Source organism: Tenrec ecaudatus, chromosome 7 (genome assembly GCF_050624435.1).
Source record: "Tenrec ecaudatus isolate mTenEca1 chromosome 7, mTenEca1.hap1, whole genome shotgun sequence".
Taxonomy (NCBI): Eukaryota; Metazoa; Chordata; class Mammalia; order Afrosoricida; family Tenrecidae; genus Tenrec; species Tenrec ecaudatus.
This window is the reverse complement of record NC_134536.1, coordinates 95,649,632-95,667,913: the sequence shown is the minus strand read 5'-3', so window position 1 is coordinate 95,667,913 and position 18,282 is coordinate 95,649,632.

Sequence of the window (18,282 nt, the reverse complement as noted above, 5' to 3'; positions counted from 1 at the left end):
AGAACATCTTAGCTAGAAGAATTACAATTACTCATGACTGAAGAATTTTCTCCCACATTAACTTTTTTTCCCCTTATAGTTTAGGACATAAATTGTAACCAGGTTCATAAGAGAGGGGAAGAGGGCAAGGTGGTGACCAAGTAACACACACTGGAGGGAGTCCAGAGAAATCAACACAGGAGAGCCACTGAGAGGGAAACTCTACTCTCCAAGTCACAGGAGAAGCATCATAAAAATAAATGAGCTCAGATACACTAGGTTTTGAAGATCGGTGGCTTTGGTGTACTGCTGTGGAGACCAGTTGGGGCTTAACTTCAGCCCAGCCACAGTTGCAGCCAGTGCCAGGCTTCCTTGGCCAGCCTAAGGGCTTTACTTCAACACCGCCACAACTGCCACTGCCCTGGGTCAGGGTTTAAACTACTTCTATCTCTTTCCATTTCCTCTCTCTTTTCTCTTTCCTGCCACAGTCACTGCTGGCTGGATTTATTTCTGGTGTTTTTTCCTCTTTCTTCTTTCTTTTCTCCCACCAGAGCCAGCCTCCAAGGTGTTCCCCTCCACCTATTCGAACTCCACTCACACTCCATGCAGCTGGGGGAACACTTTCCCGTGTTCCACCAACCTCCAAGTGGCTGGGGGAACTCCTTCCTGCCATCCACAGCCCTCCAATTGGCTGGGGAAACTCTCACCACCCTCTATGGCCCTATACGTGGCTGGTGGAACTTCTTACAACCTTATGCAGTGCTTCATGCCACCTAAGACAGCCTATTTGCCTTCTGAAGCACTTCAGGTGGCTGCAAGAAACTTCACTCTGCCTCCAGGGCACTCCCCACCACCTAAGACAATCCTGTTCAACCTCCACCGTGCTCCAAACTGCAGTATGCACCCTCCCACACACACACACTCTCCAAGGTTCTCCATGTCACCATGGGCCACACCACATGGCTTTCTATGTGCTGTACAGCTCCATCATCACAGCCTACAAACGCCTGACAAGCATCCCCTGGGAGGGTCATCCAACTTTCCCTCCAAATAACAATGCTGGTTGACTAGGGAGAGAGTGAAACCCCAGTGAGAAAAAGTAGTAGCACAAGCCCCTAGAGCAGTTAGCTGCATACAGTCCACAGAAGCATTTCTATAAATTTACCAAAGAGAGAGACCAGTGCTCTTTGACCCTGGAAAATGGGCCCAAGCTTCTCTAAAATGACATGCAGACAGCATGCAATGTTGGAAGAAATCCTGAACCTAACCATGTGCCACAGAAAGAGATATTCAGAATGCTGTTGGAATCATACAGGATATGAGGGAAGCAACACAGAAAAAAGATGAAATGATGGAGGAGATAAAGACCATGCACCAAGGAAAATACAAGGGTTAAGGGAAGAGATAACCAGTTAACAGATATCACTAACAGACTAGAAGAAGCAGAGATTCATACCAGTGAACTCGAGGACAACCAAACAGACTCCAACAAATGGGAAAGACAGTCAAACAAGTTAATCAAAGAAGCTGAAGAAAACTTAAGAACAATATCTGATGCCATGAATAGGAACAACATTCAAATAATTGGATTACCAGGACAAGATACAACTAAGTAAAAATAGTGAGGGAATTCCTAGAAGAAAATTTCCCCAACTTGAATGAGAATCAGGCAACCATTCAGGAAGCAGAGAAAACACCAGGTAGACTGAATCCCAGGAAGAAGTTACCAAGGCACATAGTAGTTAAATTATCCAACTTTGAGGAAAAGGAGGGAAAAAATCATAAGAACAGTGAAGGGAAAAAAGGCAGTCAGCTATAAAAGTGCTCAGATAAGAATATGCCAGACCTATCAGCAAGAAAGTAGAGTAACATCTTCCAAAAACTAAAAGAGAACAATGACAACCCAAGAATCCTCTACTCTGCCAAAAGAAGTAAGAGTTTTCCCAGATAAGAAAAATCTGAAAGAATATGTTAAAAGACATTCAACTCTACAAAAAAAATCTTGCATACCCACTGTGGTCAGAAGACCAATATGCACCAAGCAGAAATAGGAGACCATCACATAGGGCAACTCCACCCAATGGTCAATACATCAAAAACAGCCCCCAACATAACATTGGCTCAATGATGAAAAGAAGGAAGGAATGAAGACACACACATAGCGCAGCAATAAGAAGAGAGGTAAGTAAATACCCAACATAAAAAGGATGAGATGACATCACAGAGTCCACAGATGGATATAATTCTAAAAGTCAATGGACTAAACTCACACATTAAAAAATAGAGACAGAGACTAGCAGAGTGGCTTAAAAACACAATGGTTGATCTGTTGTCTACAAGGAACACATCTCAAGCTCACAGACAAAAATAGGCTGAGAATTAAAGGCTGGAGAAAAATATGCCAAGTAAACAGCATTTCTAGAAAACAGGGGTTGCAATCCTAATCTCTGACAAAACTGATCTCAAGGTGAAACTCATAAGACATAAGGAGGGCACTATATAATGCTAAAGAGAAGAGTAGACTAAGAATCAGTGAGCATAATAAGTATATATGTGGTGAAAGTGGATGGTGCCCAGCTATCAAAAGCCTGGGGTCTTAAAGGCTTGAAGTTAAACAAGCATCCATCCAGCAGGGAAGCAAATAAGCGCACATGGAAGAAAGCACACCAGCCTGTGTGATCATGAGATGTCAACAGGATCAGGTATCAAATATCAAAAGATCCAAAACAAGCAATTATATCAATGTGAAAAAGAGGGGTTGGACATCTCCCCACGGAAGGGTTACAAGAAAGGGATGATTCACCAGGGTACAGTACAGCACTGAGGAAACACATCATTCTTCTAGTTCCTGAATGCTTCCCCCACCCCCACCCCCCAAAAAACCATACCCCCACTACCATGACCCAGTTCTACCTTACAAATCAGACTAGACTAGAATATACATATTGGTACAGATAAGACCTTTGGACACATGGAATTCATGACAGATCAAACCCTTATGAACAGTTGTGAGAGTAGCCATTATCATGAGGGTAGGGAGATGGTGAGAATGGAGGGGAGAGGAGAAAGATGGAAACCATCACAAGGTTGGATATATAGCCCACCTCCCAGGGAGACAAATAACAGAAATGTTAGTGAAGGGAAACAACAGACGGTGTAAGACATGAAATGACAACAATAATATATAACTGATCAAGAATTCATGAGAGTGACGAGGACAATAGGAGCTGATACCAAGGACTCAAGTAGAAAGTAAATGTTTTGGAAATGTTGATGACAACATATGTACAAATATGTTTAATACAATTGATTGATGGATTGTTATAAGATTTTTAAGCATCCCCAATAAATGATTTTAAAAATTGTTACCATAGCAGATGAACACAATGCTACAAATGTGAGTTTTCAAAATCAGATATCTAAGAATTGTGATTTTCTCTCTTTTTTATAACTAAAGTTAATTTCTATTTAGGTCTTCCAATGCATCAAATATCAGAAATCTCGATCAACGGGGTTATATTTTCCTTACCCAAATCTTTCTTAAAGTTTGATGTTAAATTGTAATTGTGTGCAGTCCTGAAGCATATGGGATGGAAGAGGTAGAGTTTTGTTTTTATCATAAGTGCTCACTACCATTCTATTACCAACAATTGTCTAGTCTTACTATAATGAGGTAGCCCTAGGTCAACTCTTGATCCCATCCTAAAGTTGCCTCTAGTACGGTGAGTATTCTTTTGTCATCTTGCCTAGTAACTCCAAGACTGGCTAGGCTGCTCTACTCAGTTCTTCTCCCAGGTCTTTCATTTCACTCAACTGCCCAGCATCTCTCTGAGTCCATGGCAGTTTGGGACCCCTTGACAGGTCACAAGCCTAGGACCACAAAACACCATGCCCTTGGAGGTGCTTTTTACATAGAAGAAAATGTGGACAGCAGCCTCAGAAACTGTAGTTTCCAGGCCCTGAACATAATATCTTGTGATGCTGACTCTGGCAGGCTTGGTTCACAAGTCTCTCTGCTCTCAGACTCCCAACTATTTCAATCAGTGCACACACACACACACACACACACACACACACCACGACCAAAATAGAATATGGCCAACTATGTTCACTTTAATTTTTTCAAAGAGACTATATTTGTCTGTATGTATGAGGTGCTTCCTCTCATCATCCTCTAGGTCTGTCCAATTTGCATTATCTTTGTTTTGGAATAAAAAGCCTGATATGAATTAAATGGTCCAGGCACAGTTCTTTGGTAGGACAGCCTATTCCCTACCAGGCCAGCAAGCAGGCCTCTCTTGGGTCCTTAACCTCTTAGCCATGCAACCCTTGGCTTCTACCCTGCTCAAGCAATGTTTCAAAGATCTTTTAGGGCTCCCAAAAAAATGTCCATAATGCAGCCACTCTGCCATTAGCCTCATCTGAGGGTACTCAGCTCAAGTTCAAGGGTCAGCATATCTAGCTCCCAATTAAGTGCCTGAAAGTACCCTGATCACCAAGCAAGCCTCCTGTGTGAAAGCACTCAATTTTACTTGTTCTATGAGCCAGTAAGCCCCCATCCTGTCTCCTGCTTTGGTTACTTGTTCTGCTGATGAGACTCCTTGCCATTTCTTTGCTGCTTTGGGGGTGTCATAGTTTACTGTACCTGGAGTGAGGCAATTCAGCACACTGGAATCTTGGGATCCAAAGGGCATGCTCCATTCCTGGAGCTCCTTTCTTGATGGTGGTGCAATCCACTTCCTTGCTTCTGAGATGGTTATTTTTATACCCAGCAGGATGGCAATGATGACCAATCCTCATATTAGAGGTCCAAGTTTTTAATAATAATAATTAACTATAATAAAAATTAGTCACAATTGAATTAGAATCTTCTCAGTTTCTTCCCCATCTCTTATCCAGGAAAAGAAGAAATATATCCAGTTGGCATATTAGGATTTAAGGGGATTATTATGACTAGAATAATCATACAAGTAATTCACTACACCACAAACATGCACTCACATAATTGAGCATACTGAGACTAAAGAAATGAAAGACACCAAACACAGTTGAAGCTGACATTAAAAAGAATGTTTATATAGGCCACTACTTTTAGTGATATTGTTAAGTGTATACACAGATTGTAAATTTATTCCTCAGTGAACACTTGGTAAAATAGAAAAAGAAAATTTTAATTTTCATTTTTGCTAAATCCTACATTAAGTGTATAATATGCACATCTTTGACGAATAAAAAAACATGAGTTCTTAGTTTATTTTTTTGCTTCTATCTCTATTTTTCTTTTTTTCTTCTTTTTGTATTTATGTTTTCTAGCAGTACTACCTGAACCGCATTCACATTCAAATGGTTCCAAAAATAAAATTTTATTTTTCTTTTCTTTTTTGCTTAGTCTTTGGTTTCTTTACTTCTTTTTAATCATTTTTTTGGCAGGGGGGTCTCGTACAAGTAATCACAATCCACACATCCATCCATTATGTCAAGCACATTTGTATATTTGTTGGGTTCATCATTTTGAAAACATTTTCTATGTACTTAAGTCCTTGATATCAGTGTCTAATTTTCCCCTCTTTCCCTCATGAACGCTTGATAGTTTATAAGTTATTATTATTTTTTCCTGTCTTTTTTTTTCCTTTGGGGCTCATAAGGCTCTTATCACAGTCTGTACATGCATCAATTGAGCAAAGCACCCTTGTACATTCGTTGCACTCATCATTCTCATCAAGTTTTGGAATATGTTACTCCACTGTCTCCTGTTCTTCATAATGTCTGCTAATAGGTCTAAGCATTTTCTTATTTGGGAACCTTTATATGTGACTGCTTGTTTTTCCCTAGCTGCTCTCATGATTTTCTCCTTTTCCTCAAAGTTGGATAGTTTAACTATTATGTGCCTTGGTGACTTCTTCTTGGGATTCAGTCTTGCAGTTGACTTCTTTGTTGTGTCTTCCTCCAGTAATCCCATTATTGTGATGTTGTTCCTCTTCATAACATCAAACAGCTCTTAGGTTTTCTTCAGCTTCTATGAGGATCTTATTAGCCTTTTGTTCACATTAGTTAAAATCTGCTTGACTGTCCTCTACCCTGTTTTCCAGAACGTAAGACCTCCCCTGAAAATAAGACCTACTTACAGTTTTGCATCTCGCTGAAATATAAGGCATCCCCCCCAAAATAAGTCCCTCTGAAGCTACAGAAATGCTTGACTCTGGACTGTAGCAGCAGGAGCTGCCACGCAGCTCACTGTTGGCCGCAGTGCAGCCAGAGCAAGCAGGAAATGTGAGATCTCTTTTAATAAAACAATAAACCATAAATGTGTAATATATTCTTCTTCATGGAAAAATCAGACATCCCCTGAAAATAAGACCTAGCGCATCTTTGGGAGCAAAAATTAATATGACATTGTCTTATTTTCAGGGGAACAAGGTTGGTTACTGTTGTGACTCTCTGCCTCCTCCCATCTATTGGAGAAGTCCATAAGTTTGCTACTGGTTTTTGTTATCTTGTCCCTAAGCTCTTGTGTTTCCCTTTCATTTGTGGTCTTTATCTTCACTATCATTTCATCCCTTTTCTGTATTGTTTTCCTCATATCCTGTATGACTCCAAGAAGCATTTTTGATAATTTCTTTCTGTGGGAGATCAATGTCTGTTTCTTCTATGCACATTATTAGGTTCAGGAAATCTTCTGACATCGCCTTTTGTTTCTCCTGTTTTTAGTTGAGTTTGTTGGTGCTGACTGCTGTTTGCATTGCATTGTTTTAGAGGAGTCTGGTGCTATTTTTCAGTATGTCTAAGAACATTAGGATCTCTCTGGAGATCTGTAGGAATGTTTCTTCAAACTGCCTGCAGCTAATTGTACTATAAGATTGACGTACTGCTTCATCTTCATGTAGTTTCACTCTTTCCATAGTCAACCTTTAGTCTATTATTTGGAGGTTAAGTTGGATGGTCCTCACAGAGGATGCTGGTTGGGTGGTTGTGGACCCGCAAGGATGGAGCTGCACTGGATGATCTCACAAGAAGCCATGATGGTGTGACCCATGGCAGCTTGGGGTGCTTAAAGTTCATTTGTGGGTCCCTGGTGCAATGGGAGCGTCACAGAAGGCAGGTGGGTGTGCCTGCTTTGGTTTGAAGCACCACAGATGGTGGGTGGTACTGCCCTGCTCACCTAGATCACCGTGGAGGTTGGGTAGAGGTTCCCGCAGCAGTGTGGAGCACTGGAGAGTGTTTTCTGAGCTTCCTTAGACCTCATGAGGCACCACAGCAGGTGGGAGGAAGTTTCCATAGTCATGTGAGACCGCAGAGGCTGAGCAGGAGCTCCACCAGCCACGCAGGTCAGACTTCCCCTAAATGAAGGTGGGCGGGATTTCCCTAGCCATGTGTTAATCACTGACGAGGGCAGGCTGGTGGGTAGGATTTCTCCTGGAGGAGGGTGGGTGGGATTTCTCCCAGAGTAAGCTGGGTGGACTTTCCTATGCCTCCTGTTATATTTCAGAGTGAAACTCCCCCAGTTGGGTGGAGCACAGGTGTAAATACCCTAGGTCATGGAGAGTGGTCTGGGGGTCGGCAGTAGCATGTGAGAGAAAAGGGAAGAGAGAGAAAAAGTGAGCCCATGGAGACTGGGGGAAAGAGAGTAGAGAGGGAAACCAAAGTAACATTACAGCTGCGCCCTGATTCTTGACCATGGGGCTGGAGGGGTTTAAACCTGCCCTGAGGTAGCAGCAAGTTATGGCTGTGTTGAGATGAAGCCTTTGGTCTGGTCAAAGGATCCCGGCTCTGGCCAAGACAGTGGTGGGGCCTTTACAATGGTAAACCAAAAGGCAGCTCCTCAAAACCTAGTGGCTCTGTGCTCACTTATCTTTATGATGCTCCTCCTGTGCCCTGGCAGTGGAAATTCCCTCTTAGTGAGTCTCCTGTGCTGATTCCTGCAGAGTCCCTCTGGTATGTGTTACTCAGTTGCCATCTTGCCAGAAGTCCAACTTTATGTTTCTTATCACAAATTTCTTCCTGTGAACCAAATTCAAAATAAGTCTCAACTCCATGCCCTTAATTTATTTTTAAATTTTGGAGCAATTGTGGATTAATGGTTACACATTGAGCTGTGATCCAAAAGTCTTCGGTTCAAAATCACCAGCATCTCTAGAAGAAAGTTGGGTCATTCTACTCCAAGAAATAGTTACAGCTTCTGGAACTTTAGGGGAAGTTCTACCTGTCCTATAGGTATGCTGTGAGTCAGCATCAACTTGATTGCAGTGAATTTGGTTTTTTGTTTCTTGATAGTTACTGTTAGTAACTTCAGCTCATGACTCATGATGAATCCATGTGTGCCAAATAGAATATCAAGGCTTTGATTTTTCATATCACAAGGCCTGTCTTCTTAAGTGTCTATGAGTGGGTTTGAACTGGCAACCTTTTGGCTAGTAGTAGAGTCACTTAAAGACTCCTCTCAAATATTAAAGCCAACCTAAATGAAGCAGATTCAGCAAGTCTATTTCTAGTTCACCAAAGCAAATGTATTCAGCCTGGGTTATATGTTCTTATCAGTGCAATGAGAGACATTTGCAGAATATTAAGTGTTTAGGTCAAATATCAAGCACCTATATTCCCCATCCTTTTATAGGTCTTTCTCTGTATCACAGAGGATGGAAGCCTAGGAACAGCATTTCTGTAATTCCAGTACTATTCTCAGTACTCTAACCAAAAAATAGGCAAAAATTTTAGAAGAAGGAATGGCTGCAGGGATCAGTTTTCTTTTTCAGCAGGAGGCAGGTGTGTGAAATTCTCAGATGTGTTTGGAGCAGCAATGTCCAGTCCCCTACTATCTACTAATGTGTGGTTATATTAGAATAGGGCAGTCCTAGAGAGTATCTGATGCTCTACACTTCCAATATAAAAACCTCAATATTATGAAAGGACAATTTGAAAGGAGAAAGTTATAATTGAAAAAAATCATTTCTAACTAATCACTTAGTCTCTCAAGACAAAGAACAACAGTGTTATTCAAAAAAAGAAAAGGAACAACCAAATTGTGCTGACACCAGACCAACAGATAAAACTAACATGATCACTGTCCATCTCTTATCAGTTTCAAAAGAGCGGGAATGCCCTAGGAAAAATAGGAAAAGTCTTCCTTTTCTTCGAAATGATCTATAACTTAATATAGTATGAATAGAAGGAATAAGGTTCAACAAATCAAGAAGACTAGCCAGTCACTCAACTCCTGCCCTGAGCTAGGTTCTCTGGAAACAGAGTTCAGACAGGGATTCTGGTTCAAGAGCTAATTTAATAAGAGAAGAAATGAAGGAAGCAGAATGGGTCACTGGATGAAGCTAAACAAAATATCAGGGTTTCAAACCAGTTTTTAAAAGATTATAAAATATGGGTGAACTAAGACAATGTCTGGGTCACCATTGTTCGCATTCATCTGGTTAAGAAATGTAGTTGATAACACAATGTACATGCTGTCTTTGTTTTCTAAGAGGAAGATTCCTTTTTTAGCATCAAGCCATAATTTTCCCATTCCAGTTATCATTATAGTACATTTGAGTTTTACAAATTGGAGTCTGTGCTGTAGTGGTGTAGTGGGTTTCATGTTGGGTTGCTCCTTACAAGGTCAACACTTCAAACCCACCAGCCCCTCTGTGGAAGAAAAATGAGTCTTTCTGTTCCTCTAAAAATTACAGCTGTAGACACCCACGGGGTAATTCTCTCTCCAATAGGGTCATTATAAGTTCAAACTGACTCCATGGCAGTGACTTTTGAGTTGAGTTTATGAACCAGGGAGAACTGCTAAGGAGCAATTCTACTCTGTCCTATAAGGTTTCTGAGTCAGAATCAACTTGATGGCAGTGGATTTGATTTTTGGTTTTTCAGGTCAGAGTAGTTGAAAGGTGTCAATAGAAATGTATGTTCCTAATGCCTATACCAATGATTATCAATTTTCAAGGTCCTAGAACAAATAATAGTAATATTAGTAAATAAAATATTCCTGAATCAAACAGAACCCTCATTGGCTATCATCAAGAACTTCAGTATAGTATTTTAGGTTTATTTTTATTAATATTTTAAGTAGATAATACAGTAGATACATAAAGTACATATCAGACTGAATCTGCAAGGACTCTAAAAACTATCCTGGAAGCTTGATGTTTCAATAAATCATTTTTAACGTATCAGAATTAGGCGGGTGGGTGGAAAGTTCAATTTATAGTTATTCTAGAGCTTGAATTCAAAATAAATGAGAATAGGATGAAGTAGCGAGTTTAAAACCAAGTTTCACACTCAAAAAGATGCCCGACGTACACTATTCTGTATGGCATGGTGGTCATTATGTCTTCCACAACAACCTGCCTGAGCTCAACACTCATGTCCCCACTTCCTGGGCTTTTCTGTTCTCAGTGCCTCACTTTTCTTATCTATAAGAGATGTGTAATAATAATACTTTATGAGGGTCTTGCGAGAAAGTCATTTACATGATTTTTTCATTTCTCATTTCCCTCACCATTGCCCAGCTGAACAACTGGTTCTCTTTGTCTTCCTCTGAACACCTCCCAAGCCCTTCCAGTTCTTCAGTCTTCTCTGGCTCATTCTCATTAAGGCCACCAGCATGTTACACAGGGATAAACTGACTGCCCTGCGTCCACGCTTCTCTACCTCCAGTCAATGCATCAGTGATTTTTTTTCCTAACCCTTACTCAAATCACACCTGTCTCCTTAAATTTTCAATCCATTCCTTGTACTGCTCTTTAAAAAAAATCACATGTTTCCTTTGTTTGGTTTTTATTGTGGCAAACATATAACCAAAAGTTGCTATTTCAGTATTTTTCTGTGTATACATTGGTGATGTGAATTTTATTCATCATGTTGTGGAAACATCTCCACTATCAATAACTGTTCTTTTACAGGAACTCTAAAATGTAGAGATGCGTGTTTTTATTATATATGTTTCCTAAACTACTATTTTTGGTTTTTGTTTGTTCATATTTCAGTTTATCTCAGATGTGTCATGTCATCAGGGGTCACCCTCTTGAATTGCTGCTACATATTTTTCTGTTTTCAGTATATGAACCCCAGGATTAATGAACCTATCAAGGGGGATTTACACTGGCGGGGTGGAGGTCAGGGTGTAAAATGATGCCAATGTCAAGGAAAAGAATCTTTGGAAACTGGGTGTTTCCAATTGCGCAACTGCTCTATATGATTGAACTGTGGACTGATATATGTATTAACTCCCAATACAAATGAATAAATTACTGATTGATTTCAAAAAATAAAAGTATACTGTTGCTGTGAAAACTTTTTGTAAACTGAAACGGTGTAAAATAAAGAAGCAATTGACACTCATGCCTGGGAAAAAGATTTTTCTTTTCTTTTTTTTTAGATCATGTGAGTTCTCCTTTTTTTTTAAAGATCATTTTATTGGGGATCTTACAGCTCTATGACAATCCATCCATTTGTATCAAGCATATTTCCACAAATGTTGCCATCATTATTTTCTAAACATTTACATTTTATTAGAGCTTAGTATCAGCTCCTCTTTTTACACTGCCTCCCCACTCCCACCCTTGTGACCCCTTGATAAATTATAAATTATTATTAATTTCACATCTTACACCTACTGCTGTTTCCCTTGACTCGCAGATTCTTTCCCCCTTCTCTCCCCACCTTCCCCCTAAACTCCTGGTATCACTACTCCCATTACTGTTCCTGAGGAGTTTATCTGACCTGGATTCCATGTGTACCGAGCTCTTATCTGAACCTCTGTACATGCTCCAGTCAATCCCACAGTGAAAGGCAGGATTGGGTCATGATAGTGGGGGGGGGGGGAGGTTGATGAAGCCTCAAGGAACCAGAGGAGTATTGTATGTTTCATTGGTGCTATACTTCACCCTGGTTGATTCATCCCTTCCTTGTGACCCTTCTGTGACAGGATGTACCATTGTCTATAGATGTGTTTTGGGTCTCTGCTCTGACCACCCCACCCCTTGTCCTCAACAATATAGGTTTTTTGTTTGTTTGGTTATTTGTTTATTTGCTTGCTTGCTTTGGGTCTTTTGATGCCTGTTACCTAATCGCGTCTACACCTCATGATCACACTGGCTGGTGTGCTTTTACTGTGTGGGTTTGTTGCTTCTCTGCTAGATGGCTGCTTGTTTAACTTTAAGCCTTTAACTCCCCAGGCACTATATCTTTTGATAGCTAGGAACCATCAGTTTTCTTCACCACATTTGCTTGTGCACCCATTTTTTTCTTCAGAGATCATGCTGGGAGGGTGAGCATCATGTAATGCTAAGTTGCTAAAACAAATTGTTCTTGTGTTGAGAGAGGATTTGAGCAGAGGCCCAAAGTCCATCCACTTCCTCAACTTATTGCCATATAAATATATGTCACTATTCCAATAACTATTTTTATGAATTAATATGTTTACAAAGTGCACACCTGTATTTCAATCTTTCCTGTTTCCTTTTACCTTCCTTCTTTACCACCATAACACTCACACTCCTTCTGCCTCATAGTAATTCCTCTCAGCTAGATTGCTGTTGCTCCAACAGGTCCCCAGGATCTCTACATCCTGCTCATTATTGATTTTAATTCCCAACTTGTTCCCCTTAGGCATTTTTTGCTCACCGCTCCCTTCCCCCACCTCCTCCTATCACTAAGTCCCTCCAGAAATATTGGTCTCATTGCTTTCTCCTCAGGCTAGCTTCCCATGCCTATCTTATAAAGGTACGCAAACCAACAGTGACGTAGGCAAACAAAACGAAAACAAAAATTGAATAAAAAGGATAAAAAAGAAATGGAAAAAATATATAAAGAAAAATAATAATGACTAGCAAAAAAAAAAAAGCATAGATAATTCCAGGTCTGTCCACTGACCTTTATGACTATCTGCCCACTGGTCCTGGGGGATTCTGGGAAATGCCCTTCCTAGCCTGAAGTTTATTTTGTGAGTTCATCAGGGGCTTTGTGGCATGCTTTGCTCCTGCTGCTGATCTGTTATATTCCCTACTTGGTTTGCCCCACTGCAGGGGGTTCAGACGGGACTCGTTCCCTGCCAGGTGCCCCTAGTATTGTCTCTGTTGTGGTATGTTCCAGCAAGGGGTCATCATTTCTCCAGGTTGCTGGCCCTACAGTCCCCTCTGTGCCTGAGCAGCTCCATGCAAGGACGTCATCCTTGGGGGTTGGTGTGCCTATATGGGTTTAGAACCTCATTCTTTTTCTCCTTTTTGGTTTAATTCCGTGTAGGTGTGGCAGGCTGGCCCCTCTCCCCAACCTGTAGGCTTAGTGCTGGCCTCTGCAGCACATACTTCTAGGGAGGGAAGCAGTTTGGCTCTGACTGGGGCTGGCCCTGGAGCCCACTCTGTTCAAGCATTGTTCCTTGTGGTTACATAGCCCTCAAGGTTTGGTGCGCCTTGGTGGAGTGTGTTAGTCTGGGTAGACTAGAGACACAAATTCATTGACACTCATATGTGTATAAGAAAGAACTTTATGTCAAAGAGCAATTACACATTAAGAAAACATCTCAGCCCAGTCCAAATCAAGTTCATAAGTCTGATAATTGCCCATATGTCTGATACCAGTCTATAAATTCTTCTTCAGACTCATGAAACACAAGCAATGATTCTGAGTGTGAGACGATTACAGGCCAGTGGGTAGAAAGCCTTGTGGATCCTGTGGTGATCCATATTAGCACTGGCATGGCTTGTGATCCATATTAGTGCTGGCGTGGGTCTCATGTGGCTTTTCCAGCTCCAGGGCTGAATGGTAGCTCCATGTGTCTTGTCAGCAGGAAAGATGAAGCAGAGTCCCTTTGTATCTGGTCTCCAGAGAACTATTTATCTCTGTTATATCTCCAAATTAAGTCACCAAGCTGTGACCTGATTGATAGGTCAGACTCCACCCCTTCCTTAAATGACAGATTATGTAACTGCCACATGGGGTCTGCGTGTACACTGCCAATTCTGTGGAGACATAACCAATACTCTGGGAGGAATAGTTTTAATGTTCCAGGCCCCCAAACTAACCTACTAAATTTAACCAAATAACACATGATACCTAAAACAGCATTTTTGTAGAGTGTTCACAGTTTATAGTTAGGAGCACTTGCTGCAGAGATGCTGCATACAGACCCCAGGGAATGAGCTTGGTGCCACCACTGTCGCTGCCGAGCATATGGGCTGCCTCTTTAACGGATGACTACAAAGCAAACACTGAACAAAGTGTTGCTTTTTACCTTTTTCATAAAGGTGGGAATCCTCTTCAGATGTCTCTCAGTAATCAAAAACGGTACTAACATGGGTCTTTTGAAAAAGCAACATGCTATAAAGACAACTTTAAAAAAAATCAGGGTAAACCTGTAACATATGATAATGGGGTCTTCTTTGATGGGAGAAAACGCTCACATGCCCAAGGGGTTGAAAATGTGATGGACTGGGTTAGAGCAAAAAAGAGATATTATTTTCCATACAAAGAAGAAAGAAAAACAATGAAGAGAGGATGATTCTGATGAAAAGAAAATCAGGTGATTAAATTGAGCATTTTACTGTAAACCACCTTTATAGTTCCATAAAACAGGATGAATCCAAGAAAGGCAGATGTAACGGAGGAAAGCACATTTGGAAAGAATTTAATTGAAATCAAGTATGTAACATATCCTCCATAACTCTTGATTAATATGGTACAAAAGAATATGCATCAGGCTTAAAATGAATTATTTGATTTTAAACTTACAAACATGGCCCCCAAAGTTCTCTTTTCCAAGGGTTAAAAATAAAAAAACACTTCACAGCCATCTAGTCGATGCTGATTCGTTTAGACCCTGGAAGACAGGATCTTACAATTGTTTTCAAATGAGGTTTTTCATTGCATAGACTTGCCCCATGGGCTATCTGAGACTGTAAATCTATGGCAATAGAAAGCCACCTTGTCCCCACGGAGCAACCAATAGTTCCAAATTGTTAGCAGTTTGTCAGCAGCCCAAGGCTTTACCCACTCCACCACCAGGGCTCCTCAAAGGAAAAAGGGTCCCAATAAATGACAATTCAGAGGCCCTGGAAGTTAAATGAAATTCATTTTCTGAACTTCAGAGGACAGCACTGAAGCTGTAGCTCAGGTAGAGGAGCTTCTGATCAGGAGCAAATGAAAAGGGAAGGAGAGAGAGTGGAACACTTCCTGGCCCAACAAGCCCCAAGGATAATATTCTACCTCGGAGCAGTGAATACACAGAGAGGACCATAGGGCCAGCCCCACCCCCGCAAGATACAGTGTCCCTCACTGACCCATAGAGCTGTAGGGGACAACACTGGAGACACAGTCTGGAAATTGTACCCGATGTGACCCCACCACACCTGGTCAAAACACTGAGGGCATGCAACAGATCAGCAAGGGGAACAAAGCAATGAGGTCTCTGAGGAATAAAAATAGACTTTGGGGCCAGGGCATGTGTGTTAGACTAGAGAAACAAATCAACAGAAACTCATATGTATATAAGAGAGAGCTCTATATAAAGGGTAAGTGTACATTAAGAACGCATCCCAACCCATTGCTGCCCATAAGCCCATAAGTCCATCATTAGCCCATATGCCCAACACCAATCTACAAAGTTCTCCTCAATCTCACAAAATACATGCAATGACGCTGAATTACAGGGGGAAAGCCAAATCTGTGAGCATGTAAGCATCTCAGTGCTGGCAGGGGTCTCCACACAGCTGCTCCAGCAGCCAGGGCTGCATCAGGGTATGTCCATGTGGCTTCTCACCAGTGGTGTTTTGCAGCAGGTGAGCCTTGCTAGCTGAAGCAGGGAACTGGCTAAGGCAGCTGCACCCTGGCCCAGCCATCAGAAAGCAAGAGACCCGAGAATTAGAAAGGCAAAGCTCACCGAGCTATTTAGCTCTCCGCCCTTCAATTAATCCCGCATGTGTTTATTGACCAGGTTGGCACAATAAATCTTAACTATCTCAGGATAGCACTCCATAAGACTCAACTGGAAAACACTCAACAAGGTCCACAGACAGACCTGGAACTATTTGTAGGCTTTTCATTTTTTTGCTGTGTTTTTGTGGGGGTTTTATATTGTTATTGTTGCTGTTTTGTTTTTTATTTTCTTGTTTTGTGCTTATTATTATCACTGTGTATCTACCTAGATTAGATAGGTGTGATAAATAATCTGGGGAAGAAAACAACAGGATCAACAGTTCTGAGAAACCATGGGTGGGGGGAAGAAGGAGGATGCCAATAAGCCCAGGGACAAGGGAAAAACTATGATCTAAAATTGATGGCAAGGAGGGCAAAGGATGCCTGGTAGAGTTTGATCAAGGGCAATGTAGATGAGAGGAATTACTGAAACCCAAATAAAGGCAGAACAATTATAATGGGACAAGAGGAAAGTAAAAGGACATGGAGGAAATAACTAGGAGGCAAAGGACATTTATAGTGGCCCAAATACAGGCATGTACATAGGTAAATATATTTATATGTAATGATAGGGAAATAGATCTATGCATATATATTTATTTGTTAAGTAGTAAGGCAGCAGACAGACACTGGGTCTCCACTCAAGTATTCCCTCGATGCAACAACACTTTGTTCTAATAACCCTGCATTCTGTGATGCTCACTTTCTCAGACACGTATTGCTAAAGACAAAAGGGTACGTAAGCAAGTGTGGTGAAAAAAGCTGATGGTGCCCGGCTATCAATAGATACAGATTCTAGGGTCTTAAAGGCTTAAAGACAAACAAGTGGCCATCTAGCTGAGAGGCAAAAATTCTCACAAGAATGAAGCACACCAGGCTGCATGATCATAAGGTGTCGAAGGGATCAGGCATCAGGCATCAAAGACCCAAAACAAAAAATCATAATGATGTGAATTAGGAGGAAGGAGTGGGGACCCAGTGCTCATCTATAGACAATTGGACATCCCCTTACAGAAGGGCCACAGGAAGAGACAAGCAAGTCAGGGTGCAGTATAACACCATCAAAATACTCAACTTTCCTCTAGTTCTTTAATGCTTCCTCCCTACCAACACCACTGTCGACCCCAATTCTACCTTACAAATCTAGCTAGATCAGAGCATGTACACAGGTACAGACAAGAGCTCGAAACACAGGGAATCCAGGACAGATAAACCCCCTCAGGACCTATAATGAGAATAGCAAAACCAGGAGGGGAAAGGGAAGGTTGGAGGGGAAATGGGGAACCGATCACAAAGATAGACAAATATCCCAGCCCAAGAGGACAGACAACAGAAAGGTGGGTAAAGGGAGACAGTTGTTGGTGTAAGGCATGAAAAATATAAAAATTTATAAATTATCAAGGGATCGAGAGGGAGAGAGGGAGGGGGAAATGAGCTGATACCAAGGGCTCAAGTAGAAAGCGAATGTTTTGAGAATGATGATAGCAACATATGTACAAATGTGCTTGACACAATTGATGGATGTATGGATTGTGCTAAGAGCTGTGAGAACCCCCAATAAAACCATTTTTTAAAAAGAAGAAATGTGCATTTTGAGTACAAATATTTTCATTGTTGCTGTTATCGCTGTTATTCCCAACTCTTACGACCCTGTGCACAACTAAACAAACTATAAGGTCTTTCAGATACAAGAGATTGAAAGAGATTTATTAATTAATAGATTTTATTCAGGGAAATGAAATGTATAGAAAACGGGAGATCAAAGGGGATAGAGTCCAAAGGGGATAGAGTCAAAGAAATTTAAGTCAGTCACACAGATGATAGAGTGAACCCACTGTCTGAAGTCTGAGAATTTGCTGACTGGAAAGATAAACAGACGACGAGGGTTGTCAGAACAGAGAAATACGAGAAGAACAGGTTTTAATACAGACCTACTCCTACACCACAACAGAGTTTGGTGAAAAAAGAGGTAATAGTCCTAACAGCAGGTCACAGCTGAGCTGCTGTTGTGGGAGGAAACCAGGGGAGAGAGGAAAGAGCGGGAAAGAAGCTCACAGAGAGCCGCAGGTATTTCAGGGAGAGGAGAGGGCTGAGAGAGCAAACAAAGAAAATGTCAGGGTTATTATGTCTTCAGGGCTTCTATTAATCTCTTAGACAGATGAGTCCCACGTGTCTTTCTGGTTCGATCCTTTGGTTCCACAGGACGGGCGTTCACATCGGAGGGGCCGACATCACTGAGCCTGATGGGAATATGGGCGCAGTGAACTTTGTAAACAAAGACAATGGCCGTGGCTGTGATCGGTACCCTACTGCAGGAGCCTAGGCAAGCACTGCTCAGACCTCTGCATCCTCACCTGGACAGCTCCGGTATTTGGCCTGGGAGGGATGAATCCTTTATTC